General features: G+C 36.9%; 3 non-coding genes across 3 annotated transcripts; all 3 read left to right on the top strand.

The window, feature by feature from the left end:
• The first annotated feature begins 6,918 nt into the window (after positions 1-6,918).
• On the top strand, positions 6,919-7,136 carry LOC141056346 (small nucleolar RNA SNORA53). Its single transcript, XR_012221620.1, has one exon. It is a non-coding gene; the product is annotated as a small nucleolar RNA SNORA53 (small nucleolar RNA).
• Positions 7,137-16,530: 9,394 nt separating this feature from the next.
• Positions 16,531-16,748, top strand: LOC141056344 (small nucleolar RNA SNORA53). The gene has a single exon (XR_012221619.1). It is a non-coding gene; the product is annotated as a small nucleolar RNA SNORA53 (small nucleolar RNA).
• Positions 16,749-18,207: 1,459 nt separating this feature from the next.
• On the top strand, positions 18,208-18,425 carry LOC141056343 (small nucleolar RNA SNORA53). The gene has a single exon (XR_012221618.1). It is a non-coding gene; the product is annotated as a small nucleolar RNA SNORA53 (small nucleolar RNA).
• The last annotated feature ends 5,452 nt before the right edge of the window (positions 18,426-23,877 follow it).

Below are 23,877 nucleotides of genomic sequence, written 5' to 3'. Positions count from 1 at the left end.
CATTTATACATGCTAGATGTCAGCTCCTTGTGTCCTTGGTGCTGCTATCTATCATGTCTTAGCATAGCTTCACTTCTGTACTGATTTCCCCATCTAATATTCATGAAAAATGTCATATGTGCTTTCCTCCCTATCTCCAACTTGAGTGAGCTGCCCACCCTAACACCTTAAATGCTTTCCTTACTCTCTGATCTACCTGCAAAGCTGCCACCTTTCTCTGCTGCTACTTCTCCTGCAGATAGATGGTGGGGGAGAGCATAGAAAACCATCACCACCAGGAGCGGGAGTCCTGATGGATCGATGTCAGATGGGGAAGACCAGTTAGCTAGGAGAAGGACAGACAGACTCTCTGCCGCAGCAAAATAGTAGGATATCTGCAATGTAGATTGTTTAGAAAGTTGCCTTATTTTGCACTTTTGCACTATAGAGGGTCTAATGATTTTTTTTTTGGCCTAATTTACCTGGATGAATGAGTTTTGTGCCTGATTGATCTACACTTCAAAAAGAGAAGATTTCTTGGTGCCTCCAAATGGGACGAGTAACTGTCCAGGCTAGATGTGTGAAATGCTGGGGGTCACTTCTCCTCTTTACATCCTGTTTTATTTCTATAGGGTCCTAAGCGTCAATACTGAAAATAATAAATGAAGATTTTTTTTCCCCTTGATGCATACTGTTCTGCATTATTTTTCCCATATATTGATGGAGAATTTCCATCCTCTACAGAGAGGTTATAGTATTTAATGCACTTTACTATGTATCTTTAATGGTTTTATGTACGGCTATATCTCTTTTTTTTAGTATCTAGTTTCCTTCCGTTGTTTCCTTTTTGCTGTTTTCTTGACTACATTCTAAGAGCATGCAGCAATGTCACTATTTGAACTCTAGATGGCGCTAAGTCACCATCTGCTCTGCGTTTTTTGGGTTTGTATCGTCTTGACACATTTCAGAATTTGTTCCTTATTTCTCCTCCAGGAACATCCAGGAACTTGATCTCTCATGATCACATTGTATCCCCAGCTACATTGTAGTCTGGATAATAAGAAAAAATTGAAATGCTTAGCACATAATTTGGTCAATTAATGCCTGCCCAGCAACCAACAACAAGGTGGTCTCACGCTGCTTTTAGCACGATAGAGTGGGTCCTACCTACCCATAAATACAGGTTTTTCTGAGAGAGGTATCCACATTCACTCAGGAATTCAGACTCAAGCCTAAGAGAGGTATTCACACTAGACACGTAGGGTCCCAGCAGCTTGAGACCACCTTGTCGTTGGTTGCTGGGCAGGCCTGAATTGGCCCAATGATGTGCTAAACGTCTCCATTTTTTTTCTTATTATCCAGAGCAGTATTGCTATTCATATTTCATATACTCCATGCTTACATGCTTTGGCACAACAGAGTGCAGCTTCTTTTGCATATTGTATATGGAGGCGGCTGCTCCTAGTAGGCACCTGTTCACATTAGCCAGTCAGTCTTTTGTTATTTGTGTGACAGCTCACATAATGATTGGGAGAGAATAAAACACTGAAGAAATTGTATAGATCGTGTGTGACGGCACAATACAGTGAAGAAGGGAGAAGGGGACAGTGTTACTTGCCTCTTGGCAGGACAGGTGGAGGCTTTGGAGCATCTTCACTCAACTGCACAGGGAATTTCTTGGAAAGATGAAACCCTTGTGCTAAAGACAAAAATTATCAACTGAGCTTGTCATCCTGCAGAGTTCATGGTGGTAACATGTTTTATTATCTATAGGTTTACATGGGACTGCTGGTAATGTCTATTGCATAAACTTTACTAGAAAAGTGTAAAATGAAGGAGCAAAGTCCGCTCTGCCACATCACAATATATCCAGCTTATGCAGCAGAGGTATGAGGTCCTGTCATCTCCTCCTCTACTTCTGTTTTCACTTTTCGAAGCGTTATAGATCAATGTGATGATGTCACTATATATAGATCCACATGTGATGATGTCACTATATGTAGATCCACATGTGATGATGTCACTATATGTAGATCCACACGTGATGATGTCACTATATGTAGATCCACATGTGATGATGTCATTATATGTAGATCCACATGTGATGATGTCATTATATGTAGATCCACATGTAATGATGTCACTATATGTAGATCCACATGTGATGATGTCATTATATATAGATCCACATGTGATGATGTCACTATAGGTAGATCCACATGTGATGATGTCACTATATGTAGATCCACATGTGATGATGTCACTATATGTAGATCCACATGTGATGATGTCACTATATGTAGATCCACATGTGATGATATCACTATATGTAGATCCACATGTAATGATGTCACTATATGTAGATCCACATGTGATGATGTCACTATATGTAGATCCACATGTGATGATGTCATTATATGTAGATCCACATGTGATGATGTCATTATATGTAGATCCACATGTAATGATGTCACTATATGTAGATCCACATGTGATGATGTCACTATAGGTAGATCCACACGTGATGATGTCACTATATGTAGATCCACATGTGATGATGTCACTATATGTAGATCCACATGTGATGATGTCATTATATGTAGATCCACATGTAATGATGTCACTATATGTAGATCCACATGTGATGATGTCATTATATATAGATCCACATGTGATGATGTCACTATAGGTAGATCCACATGTGATGATGTCACTATATGTAGATCCACATGTGATGATGTCACTATATGTAGATCCACATGTGATGATGTCACTATATGTAGATCCACATGTGATGATATCACTATATGTAGATCCACATGTAATGATGTCACTATATGTAGATCCACATGTGATGATGTCACTATATGTAGATCCACATGTGATGATGTCACTATATGTAGATCCACATGTGATGATGTCATTATATATAGATCAACATGTGATGATGTCATTATATGTAGATCCACATGTGATGATGTCACTATATGTAGATCCACATGTGATGATGTCATTATATATAGATCCACATGTGATGATGTCACTATAGGTAGATCCACATGTGATGATATCACTATATGTAGATCCACATGTGATGATGTCACTTTATGTAGATCCACATGTGATGATGTCACTATATGTAGATCCACATGTGATGATGTCACTATATGTAGATCCACATGTAATGATGTCACTATATGTAGATCCACATGTAATGATGTCACTATATGTAGATCCACATGTGATGATGTCACTATATGTAGATCCACATGTGATGATGTCACTATATGTAGATCCACATGTGATGATGTCATTATATATAGATCAACATGTGATGATGTCATTATATGTAGATCCACATGTGATGATGTCATTATATATAGATCCACATGTGATGATGTCACTATAGGTAGATCCACATGTGATGATGTCACTATATGTAGATCCACATGTGATGATGTCACTATATGTAGATCCACATGTGATGATGTCACTATATGTAGATCCACATGTGATGATATCACTATATGTAGATCCACATGTAATGATGTCACTATATGTAGATCCACATGTGATGATGTCACTATATGTAGATCCACATGTGATGATGTCATTATATGTAGATCCACATGTGATGATGTCATTATATGTAGATCCACATGTAATGATGTCACTATATGTAGATCCACATGTGATGATGTCACTATAGGTAGATCCACACGTGATGATGTCACTATATGAAGATCCACATGTGATGATGTCACTATATGTAGATCCACATGTGATGATGTCATTATATGTAGATCCACATGTAATGATGTCACTATATGTAGATCCACATGTGATGATGTCATTATATATAGATCCACATGTGATGATGTCACTATAGGTAGATCCACATGTGATGATGTCACTATATGTAGATCCACATGTGATGATGTCACTATATGTAGATCCACATGTGATGATGTCACTATATGTAGATCCACATGTGATGATATCACTATATGTAGATCCACATGTAATGATGTCACTATATGTAGATCCACATGTGATGATGTCACTATATGTAGATCCACATGTGATGATGTCACTATATGTAGATCCACATGTGATGATGTCATTATATATAGATCAACATGTGATGATGTCATTATATGTAGATCCACATGTGATGATGTCACTATATGTAGATCCACATGTGATGATGTCATTATATATAGATCCACATGTGATGATGTCACTATAGGTAGATCCACATGTGATGATATCACTATATGTAGATCCACATGTGATGATGTCACTTTATGTAGATCCACATGTGATGATGTCACTATATGTAGATCCACATGTGATGATGTCACTATATGTAGATCCACATGTAATGATGTCACTATATGTAGATCCACATGTGATGATGTCACTATATGTAGATCCACATGTGATGATGTCACTATATGTAGATCCACATGTGATGATGTCATTATATATAGATCAACATGTGATGATGTCACTATATGTAGATCCACACGTGATGATGTCATTATATGTAGATCCACATGTGATGATGTCACTATATGTAGATCCACATGTGATGATGTCATTATATATAGATCAACATGTGATGATGTCACTATATGTAGATCCACATGTGATGATGTCATTATATGTAGATCCACATGTGATGATATCACTATATGTAGATCCACATGTGATGATGTCACTTTATGTAGATCCACATGTGATGATGTCACTATATGTAGATCCACATGTAATGATGTCACTATATGTAGATCCACATGTGATGATGTCACTATATGTAGATCCACATGTGATGATGTCACTATATGTAGATCCACATGTGATGATGTCATTATATATAGATCAACATGTGATGATGTCACTATATGTAGATCCACACGTGATGATGTCATTATATGTAGATCCACATGTGATGATGTCACTATATGTAGATCCACATGTGATGATGTCATTATATATAGATCCACATGTCATGATGTCACTATATGTAGATCCACATGTGATGATGTCATTATATATAGATCCACATGTGATGATGTCACTATATGTAGATCCACACGTGATGATGTCATTATATGTAGATCCACATGTGATGATGTCACTATATGTAGATACACATGTGATGATGTCACTATAGGTAGATCCACATGTGATGATGTCATTATATATAGATCCACATGTGATGATGTCACTATAGGTAGATCCACATGTGATGATATCACTATATGTAGATCCACATGTGATGATGTCACTTTATGTAGATCCACATGTGATGATGTCACTATATGTAGATCCACATGTGATGATGTCACTATATGTAGATCCACATGTAATGATGTCACTATATGTAGATCCACATGTGATGATGTCACTATATGTAGATCCACATGTGATGATGTCACTATATGTAGACCCACATGTGACGATGTCATATGTAGATCCACATGTGATGATGTCACTATACGTAGATCCATATGTGATGATGTCATTATATGTAGACCCACATGTGATGATATCACTATATGTAGATCCACATGTGATGATGTCACTATATGTAGATCCACATGTGACGATGTCATTATATGTAGATCCACATGTGATGATGTCACTATATGTAGATCCACATGTGATGATGTCACTATATGTAGATCCAAATGTGATGATGAAATTATATGTAGACCCACATGTGATGATATCACTATATGTAGATCCACATGTGATGATGTCACTATATGTAGATCCACATGTGATGATGTCACTATATGTAGATCCACATGTGATGATGTCATTATATGTAGATCCACATGTGATGATGTCACTATATGTAGATCCACATGTGATGATATCACTATATGTAGATCCACATGTGATGATGTCACTATATGTAGATCCACATGTGATGATGTCACTATATGTAGATCCACATGTGATGATGTCATTATATGAAGATCAACATGTGATGATGTCACTATATGTAGATCCACATGTGATGATGTCACTGTATGTAGATCCACATGTGAAGATGTCACTATATGTAGATCCACATGTGATGATGTCACTATATATAGATCCACATGTGATGATGTCACTATATGTAGATCCACATGTGATGATGTCACTATATGTAGATCCACATGTGATGATGTCACTATATGTAGATCCACATGTGATGATGTCACTATATGTAGATCCGCATGTGGTGATGTCACTGTATGTAGATCCACATGTGAAGATATCACTATATGTAGATCCGCATGTGATGATGTCACTGTATGTAGATCCACATGTGATGATGTCACTATATGTAGATCCACATGTGATGATGTCACTATATGTAGATCCACATGTGATGATGTCACTATATGTAGATCCGCATGTGATGATGTCACTATATGTAGATCCATATGTGATGATGTCGCTATATGTAGATCCACATGTGATGATGTCACTATATGTAGATCTGCATGTGATGATGTCACTATATGTAGATCCATATGTGATGATGTCACTGTATGTAGATCCACATGTGATGATGTCACTATATGCAGATCCACATGTGATGATGTCACTATATGTAGATCCACATGTGATTATGTCATTATATTTAGATCCACATGTGATGATTTCACTATACGTAGATCCATATGTGATGATGTCATTATATTTAGATCCACATGTGATGATGTCACTATATGTAGATCCACATGTGATGATGTCACTATATGTAGATCCACATGTGATGATGTCATTATATTTAGATCCACATGTTATGATGTCATTATATTTAGATCCGCATGTGATGATGTCACAATATATAGATCCACATTTGATTATGTCACTATATGTAGATCCACATGTGATGATGTCACTATATGTAGATCCACATGTGATGATATCACTATTCGTAGATCCACATGTGATGATGTCATTATATGTAGATCCACATGTGATGATGTCATTATATGTAGATCCACATGTGATGATGTCATTATATGTAGATCCACATGTGATGATGTCATTATATGTAGAACCACATGTGATGATGTCACTATATGTAGATCCACATGTGATTATGTCACTATATGTAGATCCACATGTAATGATGTCACTATATGTAGATCCACATGTGATGATGTTAGTATCTGTAGATCCACATGTGATGATATCACTATACGTAGATCCACATGTGATGATGTCACTATATGTAGATCCACATGTGATGATGTCAGTATCTGTAGATCCACATGTGATGATATCACTATTCGTAGATCCACATGTGATGATGTCAGTATCTGTAGATCCACATGTGATGATATCACTATACGTAGATCCACATGTGATGATGTCACTATATGTAGATCCACATGTGATGATGTCATTATATGTAGATCCACATGTGATGATGTCTCTTTATGTAGATCCACACGTGATGGTGTCATTATATGTAGATCCACATGTGATGATGTCACTATATGTAGATACACATGTGATGATGTCACTATAGGTAGATCCACATGTGATGATGTAATTATATATAGATCCACATGTGATGATGTCACTATAGGTAGATCCACATGTGATGATATCACTATATGTAGATCCACATGTGATGATGTCACTTTATGTAGATCCACATGTGATGATGTCACTATATGTAGATCCACATGTGATGATGTCACTATACGTAGATCCACATGTGATGATGTCACTATATGTAGATCCACATGTGACGATGTCATATGTAGATCCACATCTGATGATGTCACTATACGTAGATCCATATGTGATGATGTCATTATATGTAGACCCACATGTGATGATATCACTATATGTAGATCCACATGTGATGATGTCACTATATGTAGATCCACATGTGATGATGTCACTATATGTAGATCCACATGTGATGATGTCATTATATGTAGACCCACATGTGATGATATCACTATATGTAGATCCACATGTGATGATGTCACTATATGTAGATCCACATGTGATGATGTCACTATATGTAGATCCACATGTGATGATGTCATTATATGAAGATCCACATGTGATGATGTCACTATATGTAGATCCACATGTGATGATGTCACTGTATGTAGATCCACATGTGAAGATGTCACTATATGTAGATCCACATGTGATGATGTCACTATATATAGATCCACATGTGATGATGTCACTATATGTAGATCCACATGTGATGATGTCACTATATGTAGATACACATGTGATGATGTCACTATATGTAGATCCACATGTGATGATGTCATTATCTGTAGATCCGCATGTGATGATGTCACTATATGTAGATTCACATGTGATGATGTCACTATATGTAGATCCACATGTGATTATGTCACTATATGTAGATCCACATGTGAAGATGTCACTATATGTAGATCCGCATGTGATGATGTCACTATATGTAGATTCACATGTGATGATGTCACTATATGTAGATCCACATGTGATGATGTCACTATATGTAGATCCACATGTGATGATGTCACTATATGTAGATCCACATGTGATGATGTCACTATATGTAGATACACATGTGATGATGTCACTATATGTAGATCCACATGTGATGATGTCATTATCTGTAGATCCGCATGTGATGATGTCACTATATGTAGATTCACATGTGATGATGTCACTATATGTAGATCCACATGTGATTATGTCACTATATGTAGATCCACATGTGAAGATGTCACTATATGTAGATCCGCATGTGATGATGTCACTGTATGTAGATCCACATGTGAAGATGTCACTATATGTAGATCTGCATGTGATGATGTCACTGTATGTAGATCCACATGTGATGATGTCACTATATGTAGATCCACATGTGATGATGTCACTATATGTAGATCCACATGTGATGATATCACTATATGTAGATCCACATGCGATTATGTCATTATATTTAGATCCACATGTGATGATGTCACTATATGTAGATCCATATGTGATGATGTCGCTATATGTAGATCCACATGTGATGATGTCATTATATTTAGATCCACATGTGATGATGTCACTATATGTAGATCCACATGTGATGTTGTCATTATATTTAGATCCACATGTGATGATGTCACTATATGTAGATCCACATGTGATGATGTCATTATATATAGATCCACATGTGATGATGTCACTATATGTAGATCCACATGTGATTATGTCGCTATATGTAGATCCACATGTGATGATGTCACTATATGTAGATCCATATGTGATGATGTCACTATATGTAGATACACATGTGATGATGTCACTATATGTAGATCCACATGTGATGATGTCATTATCTGTAGATCCGCATGTGATGATGTCACTATGTGTAGATCCACATGTGATGATGTCACTATATGTAGATCCACATGTGATGATGTCACTATATGTAGATCCACATGTGATTATGTCACTATATGTAGATCCACATGTGATGATGTCACTGTATGTAGATCCACATGTGATGATGTCACTATATGTAGATCCACATGTGATGATGTCACTATATGTAGATCCACATGTGATGATGTCACTATATGTAGATCCACATGTGATGATGTCATTATATATAGATCCACATGTGATGATGTCACTATATGTAGATCCACATGTGATTATGTCGCTATATGTAGATCCACATGTGATGATGTCACTATATGTAGATCCATATGTGATGATGTCACTATATGTAGATACACATGTGATGATGTCACTATATGTAGATCCACATGTGATGATGTCATTATCTGTAGATCCGCATGTGATGATGTCACTATGTGTAGATCCACATGTGATGATGTCACTATATGTAGATCCACATGTGATGATGTCACTATATGTAGATCCACATGTGATTATGTCACTATATGTAGATCCACATGTGATGATGTCACTGTATGTAGATCCACATGTGATGATGTCACTATATGTAGATCCACATGTGATGATGTCACTATATGTAGATCCACATGTGATGATGTCACTATATGTAGATCCACATGTGATTATGTCACTATATGTAGATCCACATGTGATGATGTCACTGTATGTAGATCCACATGTGATGATGTCACTATATGTAGATCCACATGTGATGATGTCACTATATGTAGATCCACATGTGAAGATGTCACTATATGTAGATCCACATGTGATGATGTCACTGTATGTAGATCCACATGTGATGATGTCACTATATGTAGATCCACATGTGATGATGTCACTATATGTAGATCCACATGTGATGATATCACTATATGTAGATCCACATGCGATTATGTCATTATATTTAGATCCTCATGTGATGATGTCACTATATGTAGATCCACATGTGATGATGTCACTATATGTAGATCCATATGTGATGATGTCGCTATATGTAGATCCACATGTGATGATGTCATTATATTTAGATCCACATGTGATGATGTCGCTATATGTAGATCCACATGTGATGATATCACTATATGTAGATCCACATGCGATTATGTCATTATATTTAGATCCACATGTGATGATGTCACTATATGTAGATCCACATGTGATGATGTCATTATATATAGATCCACATGTGATGATGTCACTATATGTAGATCCACATGTGATTATGTCGCTATATGTAGATCCACATGTGATGATATCACTATATGTAGATCCGCATGTGATGATGTCACTATATGTAGATCCATATGTGATGATGTCGCTATATGTAGATCCACATGTGATGATGTCATTATATGTAGATCCGCATGTGATGATGTCACTATATGTAGATCCATATGTGATGATGTCACTATATGTAGATCCACATGTGATGATGTCACTATATGTAGATCCACATGTGATGATGTCACCATATGTAGATCCACATGTGATGATGTCACTATATGTAGATACACATGTGATGATGTCACTATATGTAGATCCACATGTGATGATGTCATTATCTGTAGATCCGCATGTGATGATGTCACTATATGTAGATTCACATGTGATGATGTCACTATATGTAGATCCACATGTGATTATGTCACTATATGTAGATCCACAAGTGAAGATGTCACTATATGTAGATCTGCATGTGATGATGTCACTGTATGTAGATCCACATGTGATGATGTCACTATATGTAGATCCACATGTGATGATGTCACTATATGTAGATCCACATGTGATGATATCACTATATGTAGATCCACATGCGATTATGTCATTATATTTAGATCCACATGTGATGATGTCACTATATGTAGATCCACATGTGATGATGTCACTATATGTAGATCCATATGTGATGATGTCGCTATATGTAGATCCACATGTGATGATGTCATTATATTTAGATCCACATGTGATGATGTCGCTATATGTAGATCCACATGTGATGTTGTCATTATATTTAGATCCACATGTGATGATGTCGCTATATGTAGATCTGCATGTGATGATGTCACTGTATGTAGATCCACATGTGATGATGTCACTATATGTAGATCCACATGTGATGATGTCACTATATGTAGATCCACATGCGATGATATCACTATATGTAGATCCACATGCGATTATGTCATTATATTTAGATCCACATGTGATGATGTCACTATATGTAGATCCACATGTGATGATGTCACTATATGTAGATCCATATGTGATGATGTCGCTATATGTAGATCCACATGTGATGATGTCATTATATTTAGATCCACATGTAATGATGTCACTATATGTAGATCCACATGTGATGATGTCATTATATATAGATCCACATGTGATGATGTCACTATATGTATATCCACATGTGATTATGTCGCTATATGTAGATCCACATGTGATGATGTCACTATATGTAGATCCATATGTGATGATGTCACTATATGTAGATACACATGTGATGATGTCACTATATGTAGATCCACATGTGATGATGTCATTATCTGTAGATCCGCATGTGATGATGTCACTATATGTAGATCCACATGTGATGATGTCACTATATGTAGATCCACATGTGATGATGTCACTATATGTAGATCCACATGTGAAGATGTCACTATATGTAGATCCACATGTGATGATGTCACTGTATGTAGATCCACATGTGATGATGTCACTATATGTAGATCCACATGTGATGATGTCACTATATGTAGATCCACATGTGATGATATCACTATATGTAGATCCACATGCGATTATGTCATTATATTTAGATCCACATGTGATGATGTCACTATATGTAGATCCACATGTGATGATGTCACTATATGTAGATCCATATGTGATGATGTCGCTATATGTAGATCCACATGTGATGATGTCATTATATTTAGATCCACATGTGATGATGTCGCTATATGTAGATCCACATGTGATGATATCACTATATGTAGATCCACATGCGATTATGTCATTATATTTAGATCCACATGTGATGATGTCACTATATGTAGATCCACATGTGATGATGTCATTATATATAGATCCACATGTGATGATGTCACTATATGTAGATCCACATGTGATTATGTCGCTATATGTAGATCCACATGTGATGATGTCACTATATGTAGATCCATATGTGATGATGTCGCTATATGTAGATCCACATGTGACGATGTCACTATATGTAGATCCGCATGTGATGATGTCACTATATGTAGATCCATATGTGATGATGTCACTATATGTAGATCCACATGTGATTATGTCATTATATTTAGATCCACATGTGATGATTTCACTATACGTAGATACATATGTGATGATGTCATTATATTTAGATCCACATGTGATGATGTCACTATATGTAGATCCACATGTGATGATGTCACTATATGTAGATCCACATGTGATGATATCACTATATGTAGATCCACATGTGATGATGTCATTATATTTAGATCCACATGTTATGATGTCATTATATTTAGATCCGCATGTGATGATGTCACAATATATAGATCCACATTTGATTATGTCACTATATGTAGATCCACATGTGATGATGTCACTATATGTAGATCCACATGTGATGATATCACTATTCGTAGATCCACATGTGATGATGTCATTATATGTAGATCCACATGTGATGATGTCATTATATGTAGATCCACATGTGATGATGTCATTATATGTAGATCCACATGTGATGATGTCATTATATGTAGATCCACATGTGATTATGTCACTATATGTAGATCCACATTTGATGATGTCACTATATGTAGATCCACATGTGATGATATCACTATTCGTAGATCCACATGTGATGATGTCAGTATCTGTAGATCCACATGTGATGATATCACTATACGTAGATCCACATGTGATGATGTCACGATATGTAGATCCACATGTGATGATGCCACTACAGTATATGTAGATCCACATGTGATGATGTCATTATATGTAGATCCACATGTGATGATGTCATTATATGTAGATCCACATGTGATGATGTCATTATATGTAGATCCACATGTGATGATGTCATTATATGTAGATCCACATGTGATGATGTCATTATATGTAGATCGACATGTGATGATGTCATTATATTTAGATCCACATGTGATGATGTCACTATATGTAGATCCACATGTGATGATGTCACAATATATAGATCCACATGTGATGATGTCATTATATGTAGATCCACATGCGATGATGTCACTATATGTAGATCCACATCTGACTATGTCAGTATCTGTAGATCCACATGTGATGATGTCACTATATGTAGATCCACATGTGATGATGTCACTATATGTAGATCCACATGTCATGATGTCACTATATGTAGATCCACATGTCATGATGTCATTATATATAGATCCACATGTGATGATGTCACTATATGTAGATCCACATGTCATGATGTCATTATATGTAGATCCACATGTGATGATGTCACTATATGTAGATCCGCATGTGATGATGTCATTATATATAGATCCACATGTGATGATGTCATTATATATAGATCCACAAGTGATGATGTCACTATATGTAGATCCACATGTGATGATGTCACAATATATAGATCCACATGTGATGATGTCACAATATATAGATCCACATATGATGATGTCACTATATGTAGATCCACATGCGATGATTTCACTATATGTAGATCCACATCTGATGATGTCAGTATCCGTAGATCCGCATGTGATGATGTCACTATATGTAGATCCGCATGTGATGATGTCACTGTATGTAGATCCACACGTGATGATGTCACTGTATGTAGATCCACATGTGATGATGTCACTATATGTAGATCCACATGTGATTATGTCATTATATTTAGATCCACATGTGATGATGTCACTATACGTAGATCCATATGTGATGATGTCATTATATTTAGATCCACATGTGATGATGTCCCTATATGTAGATCCACATGTGATGATTTCACTATATGTAGATCCACATGTGATGATGTCACTATATGTAGATCCACATGTGATGATATCACTATATGTAGATCCACATGTGATGATTTCACAATACGTAGATCCACATGTGATGATGTCATTATATTTAGATCCACATGTTATGATGTCATTATATTTAGATCCGCATGTGATGATGTTACAATATATAGATCCACATTTGATTATGTCACTATATGTAGATCCACATGTGATGATGTCACTATATGTAGATCCACATGTGATGATGTCACTATATGTAGATCCACATGTGATGATATCACTATTCGTAGATCCACATGTGATGATGTCACTATATGTAGATCCACATGTGATGATGCCACTACAGTATATGTAGATCCACATGTGATGATGTCATTATATGTAGATCCACATGTGATGATGTCATTATATGTAGATCCACATGTGATGATGTCATTATATGTAGATCCACATGTGATGATGTCATTATATGTAGATCCGCATGTGATGATGTCATTATATTTAGATCCACATGTGATGATGTCACTATATGTAGATCCACATGTGATTATGTCACTATATGTAGATCCACATGTGATGATATCACTATTCGTAGATCCACATGTGATGATGTCAGTATCTGTAGATCCACATGTGATGCTATCACTATACGTAGATCCACATGTGATGATGTCACTATATGTAGATCCACATGTGATGATGCCACTACAGTATATGTAGATCCACATGTGATGATGTCATTATATGTAGATCCACATGTGATGATGTCATTATATGTTGATCCACATGTGATGATGTCATTATATGTAGATCCACATGTGATGATGTCATTATATGTAGATCGACATGTGATGATGTCATTATATTTAGATCCACATGTGATGATGTCACTATATGTAGATCCACATGTGATGATGTCACAATATATAGATCCACATGTGATGATGTCACTATATGTAGATCCACATACGATGATGTCACTATATGTAGATCCACATCTGACTATGTCAGTATCTGTAGATCCACATGTGATTATGTCACTATATGTAGATCCACATGTTATGATGTCACTATATGTAGATCCACATGTCATGATGTCACTATATGTAGATCCACATGTCATGATTTCATTATATATAGATCCACATGTGATGATGTCACTATATGTAGATCCACATGTCATGATGTCATTATATGTAGATCCACATGTGATGATGTCACTATATGTAGATCCGCATGTGATGATGTCATTATATATAGATCCACATGTGATGATGTCATTATATATAGATCCACAAGTGATGATGTCACAATATGTAGATCCACATGTGATGATGTCATTATATGTAGATCCACATGTGATGATGTCACAATATGTAGATCCACATGTCATGATTTCATTATATATAGATCCACATGTGATGATGTCACTATATGTAGATCCACATGTCATGATGTCATTATATGTAGATCCACATGTGATGATGTCACTATATGTAGATCCGCATGTGATGATGTCATTATATATAGATCCACATGTGATGATGTCATTATATATAGATCCACAAGTGATGATGTCACAATATGTAGATCCACATGTGATGATGTCATTATATATAGATCCACATGTGATGATGTCATTATATATAGATCCACATGTGATGATGTCATTATATGTAGATCCACATGTGATGATGTCACAATATGTAGATCCACATGTGATGATGTCACAATATATAGATCCACATGTGATGATGTCACTATATGTAGATCCACATGCGATGATGTCACTATATGTAAATCCACATCTGATGATGTCAGTATCTGTAGATCCACATGTGATGATGTCACTATATGTAGATCCACATGTCATGATGTCATTATATGTAGATCCACATGTGATGATGTCACTATATGTAGATCCGCATGTGATGATGTCATTATATGTAGATCCGCATGTGATGATGTCATTATATATAGATCCACATGTGATGATGTCACTATATGCAGATCCACACGAGATGATGTCACTATACGTAGATCCACATGTGGTGATGTCATTATATGTAGATCCACATGTGATGATGTCATTATATGTAGATCCACATGTGATGATGTCATTTTACGTAGATCCACATGTGATGACGTCATTATATGTAGATCCACATGTCATGATGTCATTATATGTAGATCCACATGTGATGATGTCACTATATGTAGATCCAAATGTGATGATGTCACTATATGTAGATCCACATGAGATGATGTCATTATATGTAGATCCACATGTGATTATGTCACTATATGTAGATCCACATGTGATGATGTCATTTTATGTAGATCCACATGTGATGTCATTATATGTAGATCCACATGTGATGATGTCATTATATGTAGATCCACATGTGATGATGTCACTATATGTAGATCCACATGTGATGATGTCACTATATGTAGATCCACATGTTATGATGTCACTATATGTAGATCCACACGTGATGATGTCATTATATGTAGATCCACACGTGATGATGTCACTATATGTAGATCCACATGTGTTGATGTCACTATATGTAGATCCACATGTGATGATGTCATTATATGTAGATCCACATGTGATGATGTCATTATTTGTAGATCCACATGCGATGATGTCACTATATGTAGATCCATATGCGATGATGTCACTATATGTAGATCCACATGTGATGATGTCACTATATGTAGATCCACATGTGATGATGTCACTATATGTAGATCCACACGTGATGATGTCATTATATGTAGATCCACATGTGATGGTGTCATTATATGTAAATCCACATGCGATGATGTCACTATATGTAGATCCACATGCGATGATGTCACTATATGTAGATCCACATTTGATGATGTCACTATATGTAGATCCACATGTGATGGTGTCATTTTATGTAGATCCACATGTGATGATGTCATTATATATAGACCCACATGTGATGATGTCACTATATGTAGATCCACATGTGATGATGTCGCTATATGTAGATCCACATGTGATGATGTCATTATATGTAGATCCACATGCGATGATGTCACTATATGTAGATCCACATGTGATGATGTCACTATATGTAGATCCACATGTGATGATGTCATTTTATGTAGAGCCACATGTGATGATGTCATTATATATAGATCCACATGTGATGATGTCACTATATGTAGATCCACATGTCATGATGTCATTATATGTAGATCCACATGTGATGATGTCACTATATGTAGATCCGCATGTGATGATGTCATTATATATAGATCCACATGTGATGATGTCATTATATATAGATCCACAAGTGATGATGTCACTATATGTAGATCCACATGTGATGATGTCACAATATGTAGATCCACATGTGATGATGTCACAATATATAGATCCACATGTGATGATGTCACTATATGTAGATCCACATGCGATGATGTCACTATATGTAAATCCACATCTGATGATGTCAGTATCTGTAGATCCACATGTGATGATGTCACTATATGTAGATCCACATGTCATGATGTCATTATATATAGATCCACATGTGATGATGTCACTATATGTAGATCCACATGTGATGATGTCACTATATGTAGATCCACATGTGATGATGTCATTATATATAGATCCACATGTGATGATGTCACTATATGCAGATCCACACGAGATGATGTCACTATACGTAGATCCACATGTGGTGATGTCATTATATGTAGATCCACATGTGATGATGTCATTATATGTAGATCCACATGTGATGATGTCATTTTACGTAGATCCACATGTGATGACGTCATTATATGTAGATCCACATGTCATGATGTCATTATATGTAGATCCACATGTGATGATGTCACTATATGTAGATCCACATGTGATGATGTCACTATATGTAGATCCAAATGTGATGATGTCACTATATGTAGATCCACATGAGATGATGTCATTATATGTAGATCCACATGTGATGATGTCACTATATGTAGATCCACATGTGATGATGTCATTTTATGTAGATCCACATGTGATGTCATTATATGTAGATCCACATGTGATGATGTAATTATATGTAGATCCACATGAGATGATGTCATTATATGTAGATCCACATGTGATGATGTCACTATATGTAGATCCACATTTTATGATGTCACTATATGTAGATCCACACGTGATGATGTCATTATATGTAGATCCACACGTGATGATGTCACTATATGTAGATCCACATGTGTTGATGTCACTATATGTAGATCCACATGTGATGATGTCATTATATGTAGATCCACATGTGATGATGTCATTATTTGTAGATCCACATGCGATGATGTCACTATATGTAGATCCACATGCGATGATGTCACTATATGTAGATCCACATGTGATGATGTCACTATATGTAGATCCACATGTGATGATGTCACTATATGTAGATCCACACGTGATGATGTCATTATATGTAGATCCACATGTGATGGTGTCATTATATGTAAATCCACATGCGATGATGTCACTATATGTAGATCCACATGCGATGATGTCACTATATGTAGATCCACATTTGATGATGTCACTATATGTAGATCCACATGTGATGGTGTCTTTTTATGTAGATCCACATGTGATGATGTCATTATATATAGACCCACATGTGATGATGTCACTATATGTAGATCCACATGTGATGATGTCACTATATGTAGATCCACATGTGATGATGTCGCTATATGTAGATCCACATGTGATGATGTCATTATATGTAGATCCACATGCGATGATGTCACTATATGTAGATCCACATGTGATGATGTCACTATATGTAGATCCACATGTGATGATGTCATTTTATGTAGATCCACATGTGATGATGTCATTATATATAGACCCACATGTGATGATGTCACTATATGTAGATCCACATGTGATGATGTCACTATATGTAGATCCACATGTGATGATGTCATTATATGTAGATCCACATGTGATGGTGTCATTATATGTAAATCCACATGCGATGATGTCACTATATGTAGATCCACATGCGATGATGTCACTATATGTAGATCCACATTTGATGATGTCACTATATGTAGATCCACATGTGATGGTGTCATTTTATGTAGATCCACATGTGATGATGTCATTATATATAGACCCACATGTGATGATGTCACTATATGTAGATCCACATGTGATGATGTCACTATATGTAGATCCACATGTGATGATGTCGCTATATGTAGATCCACATGTGATGATGTCATTATATGTAGATCCACATGCGATGATGTCACTATATGTAGATCCACATGTGATGATGTCACTATATGTAGATCCACATGTGATGATGTCATTTTATGTAGATCCACATGTGATGATGTCACTATATGTTGATCCACATGTGATGATGTCGCTATATGTAGATCCACATGTGATGATGTCATTATATATAGACCCACATGTGATGATGTCACTATATGTTGATCCACATGTGATGATGTCGCTATATGTAGATCCACATGTGATGATGTCATTATATGTAGATCCACATGTGATGATGTCACTATATGTAGATCCACATGTGATGATGTCATTATATCTAGATCCACATGTGATGATGTCACTATATGTAGATCCACACATGATGATGTCATTATATGTAGATCCACATGCGATGATGTCACTATATGTAGATCCACATGTGATGATGTCACTCTATGTAGATCCACATGTGATGATGTCATTATATGTAGATCCACATGTGATGATGTCACTATATGTAGATCCACACGTGATGATGTCATTATATGTAGATCCACATGTGATGATGTCATTATATGTAGATCCACATGTGATGATTTCACTATATGTAGATCCACACGTGATGATGTCATTATATGTAGATCCACATGCGATGATGTCACTATATGTAGATCCACACGTGATGATGTCACTATATGTAGATCCACATGTGATGATGTCATTATATGTAGATCCACACGTGATGATGTCACTATATGTAGATCCACACGTGATGATGTCACTATATGTAGATCCACACGTGATGATGTCATTATATGTAGATCCACATGTGATGATGTCATTATATGTAGATCCACATGTGATGATTTCACTATATGTAGATCCACACGTGATGATGTCATTATATGTAGATCCACATGCGATGATGTCACTATATGTAGATCCACACGTGATGATGTCACTATATGTAGATCCACATGCGATGATGTCACTATATGTAGATCCACACGTGATGATGTCACTATATGTAGATCCACACGTGATGATGTCACTATATGTAGATCCACACGTGATGATGTCATTATATGTAGATCCACATGTGATGATGTCATTATATGTAGATCCACATGTGATGATTTCACTATATGTAGATCCACACGTGATGATGTCATTATATGTAGATCCACATGCGATGATGTCACTATATGTAGATCCACACGTGATGATGTCATTATATGTAGATCCACATGTGATGATGTCATTATATATAGATCCACATGTGATGATTTCACTATATGTAGATCCACACGTGATGATGTCATTATATGTAGATCCACATGTGATGATTTCACTATATGTAGATCCACACGTGATGATGTCACTATATGTAGATCCACATGTGATGATGTCACTATACGTAGATCAACATGTGATGATGTCATTTTATGTAGATCCACATGTGATGATGTCATTATATATAGACCCACATGTGATGATGTCACTATATGTAGATCCACATGTGATGATGTCGCTATATGTAGATCCACATGTGATGATGTCATTAGATATAGATCCACATGTGATGATGCCATTATATGTAGATCCACATGTGGTGATGTCATTATATCTAGATCCACACGTGATGATGTCACTATATGTAGATCCACACGTGATGATGTCATTATATGTAGATCCACATGTGATGATGTCACTATTTGTAGATTCACATGTGATGATGTCACTATATGTAGATCCACATGTGATGATGTCACTATATGTAGATCCACATATGATGATGTCATTATATATAGACCCACATGTGATGATGTCACTATATGTAGATCCACATGTGATGATGTCGCTATATGTAGATCCACATGTGATGATGTAATTATATGTAGATCCACATGCGATGATGTCACTATATGTAGATCCACATGTGATGATGTCTCTATATGTAGATCCACATGTGATGATGTCATTTTATATAGATCCACATGTGATGATGTCATTATATATAGACCCACATGTGATGATGTCACTATATGTAGATTCACATGTGATGATGTCGCTATATGTAGATCCACATGTGATGATGTCACTATATGTAGATCCGCATGTGATGATGTCATTATATCTAGATCCACATGTGATGATGTCATTATATCTAGATCCACACGTGATGATGTCACTATATGTAGATCCACACGTGATGATGTCACTATATGTAGATCCACACATGATGATGTCATTATATGTAGATCCACATGTGTTGATGCCACTATATGTAGATCCACATGTGATGATGTCACTATATGTAGATCCACATGTGATGATGTCACTATATGTAGATCCACATGTGATGATGTCACTATATGTAAATCCACATGTGATGATGTCACTTCCTGGGTTGTCTACTGCTCAGGCTGTCAGTTGTGCCTGGAGCCTGGAGATGATGGGACTCGTGATCCTGTGTTTGACTCTCTGCTGGATTCATTGTAAGGACATTTGTGTTTGTTTCTTATTGATAGTTTTCCATAAATATTAATATTATGATTTATTATGAGATTTAAGTGTAAATTGCACATTGTTTTCTGCGATGTGTCGCTGCGGGGAGAGCAGGGCTGGATGTGTCTGATGTTACCAGATCAGTGAGTTCTGGACCTTTAACAGCATTCCGATATCAGAATATTGTGCTAAGTGACAAACTCAGCTCCGCTGTACAGATTCCTGGTTACGGCTCTGCTGTATAAAGACTAAGTCACACACACAGGTATGGCAGAGCTGAATTTGCTACTTAAGTTACCATTTACTGCTGATGTATTCAGAATTTTATATGTTAAGATAATGCAAGATTTACCTGCAGTCCCATGTAAATCCACAACTAGGACATTACAGGATGATGTAATCAGCTCTGCTACATCTGTAAGTTTGAGTCCAGTCCAATATGTGGCACCGACTGACACCAGTGGACTCTCTTGACCGCTCGTCTCTTCCTCCGCAGCCGCCCGCTCGGCAGATGTGCTGCAGACACCTCAGTTTGTGCAGGCGAAGATCGGGCAGAGCGTCTCCCTGAAGTGTTCCCATGCTGACTCCAGCTTTCTGGCAAAGTTCTGGTACCGAATGAAGGAAGGGAAAATGGATCGTATCGGATATTCCTATAATGCAGAAAAAGCTGATATGGAAAAAGAATTTCCCCAGGAGAAGATGATGATGGTCCCTGATACCCCCCAGAAGACCACCCTGCAGATCCACAACCTGTCCCCCCAGGACAGCGCGACATATTACTGTGCCAGCAGCATCCACAGCGGGGAAAGTGCAGGAGGAGGCTGTGCAGAAGTGCAGCAAGAGGAGGAGCCGGCACACAGCAGTGTCTGTAACGGGGCAAATGTAGCAGAGCTGAGACTGTCACCTGGCACAACTCAGAGGAATATATTGTGATATATAGATAATAGATAGATAATAGATAGATTGATTTTTTTGGGCTTTATTGTATTTTTTGCAGGGTCTCTGGCCGCTGATGTAGATCAGACCCCGCCGCTGATCCTGTCATCTCTCGGGGACACCGTATCCGTGAACTGCTCCCATGAGGACTCCAGTCAGAACTATAAGTACTGGTACCGGCAGCAGACGGGCCAAGCTCTGCAGCTTCTCGGCTACGCCTACAGGACGGACCCCGCCACCATGGAGGTCAATGACCAGAGGATATCTATGACACCTGACGGTGCTCAGAAAAATACACTGAGAATCTCCCAAGTGTCGGCTGCAGACAGTGCTGTGTATTATTGTGCCAGCAGCCTCCACAGCAGCACAGAGGGAGGGCGAGAGTGTGCAGAAATGACACCAGGGCAGCGCCCCCTGCAGGTGACACTCACTGTGGAGAGTCCCAGCATGGCACTAGTTGGTGGTTTCCTAGTCGGACTTTCCACACGTGTGATGGTGATGGGCCATTGGCAACTATGAGACTACAGCTCCGCCACAGTCTATGTACTCAACACAACCATGGGGCCAAGGGAGGGTGCTGACTTTTTTGATAACTTCAAGCAGAAATTTAGCTGTCGTAATAAAAAGTGTTAATAAAAG

This window comes from Dendrobates tinctorius, unplaced genomic scaffold (assembly GCF_039654945.1).
Source record: "Dendrobates tinctorius isolate UK_male_01 unplaced genomic scaffold, ASM3965494v1 ptg000196l, whole genome shotgun sequence".
NCBI classification, from domain to species: domain Eukaryota; kingdom Metazoa; phylum Chordata; class Amphibia; order Anura; family Dendrobatidae; genus Dendrobates; species Dendrobates tinctorius.
Note: the sequence above shows the minus strand (reverse complement) of the source record. Positions and strands in the feature narration are given on the sequence as shown.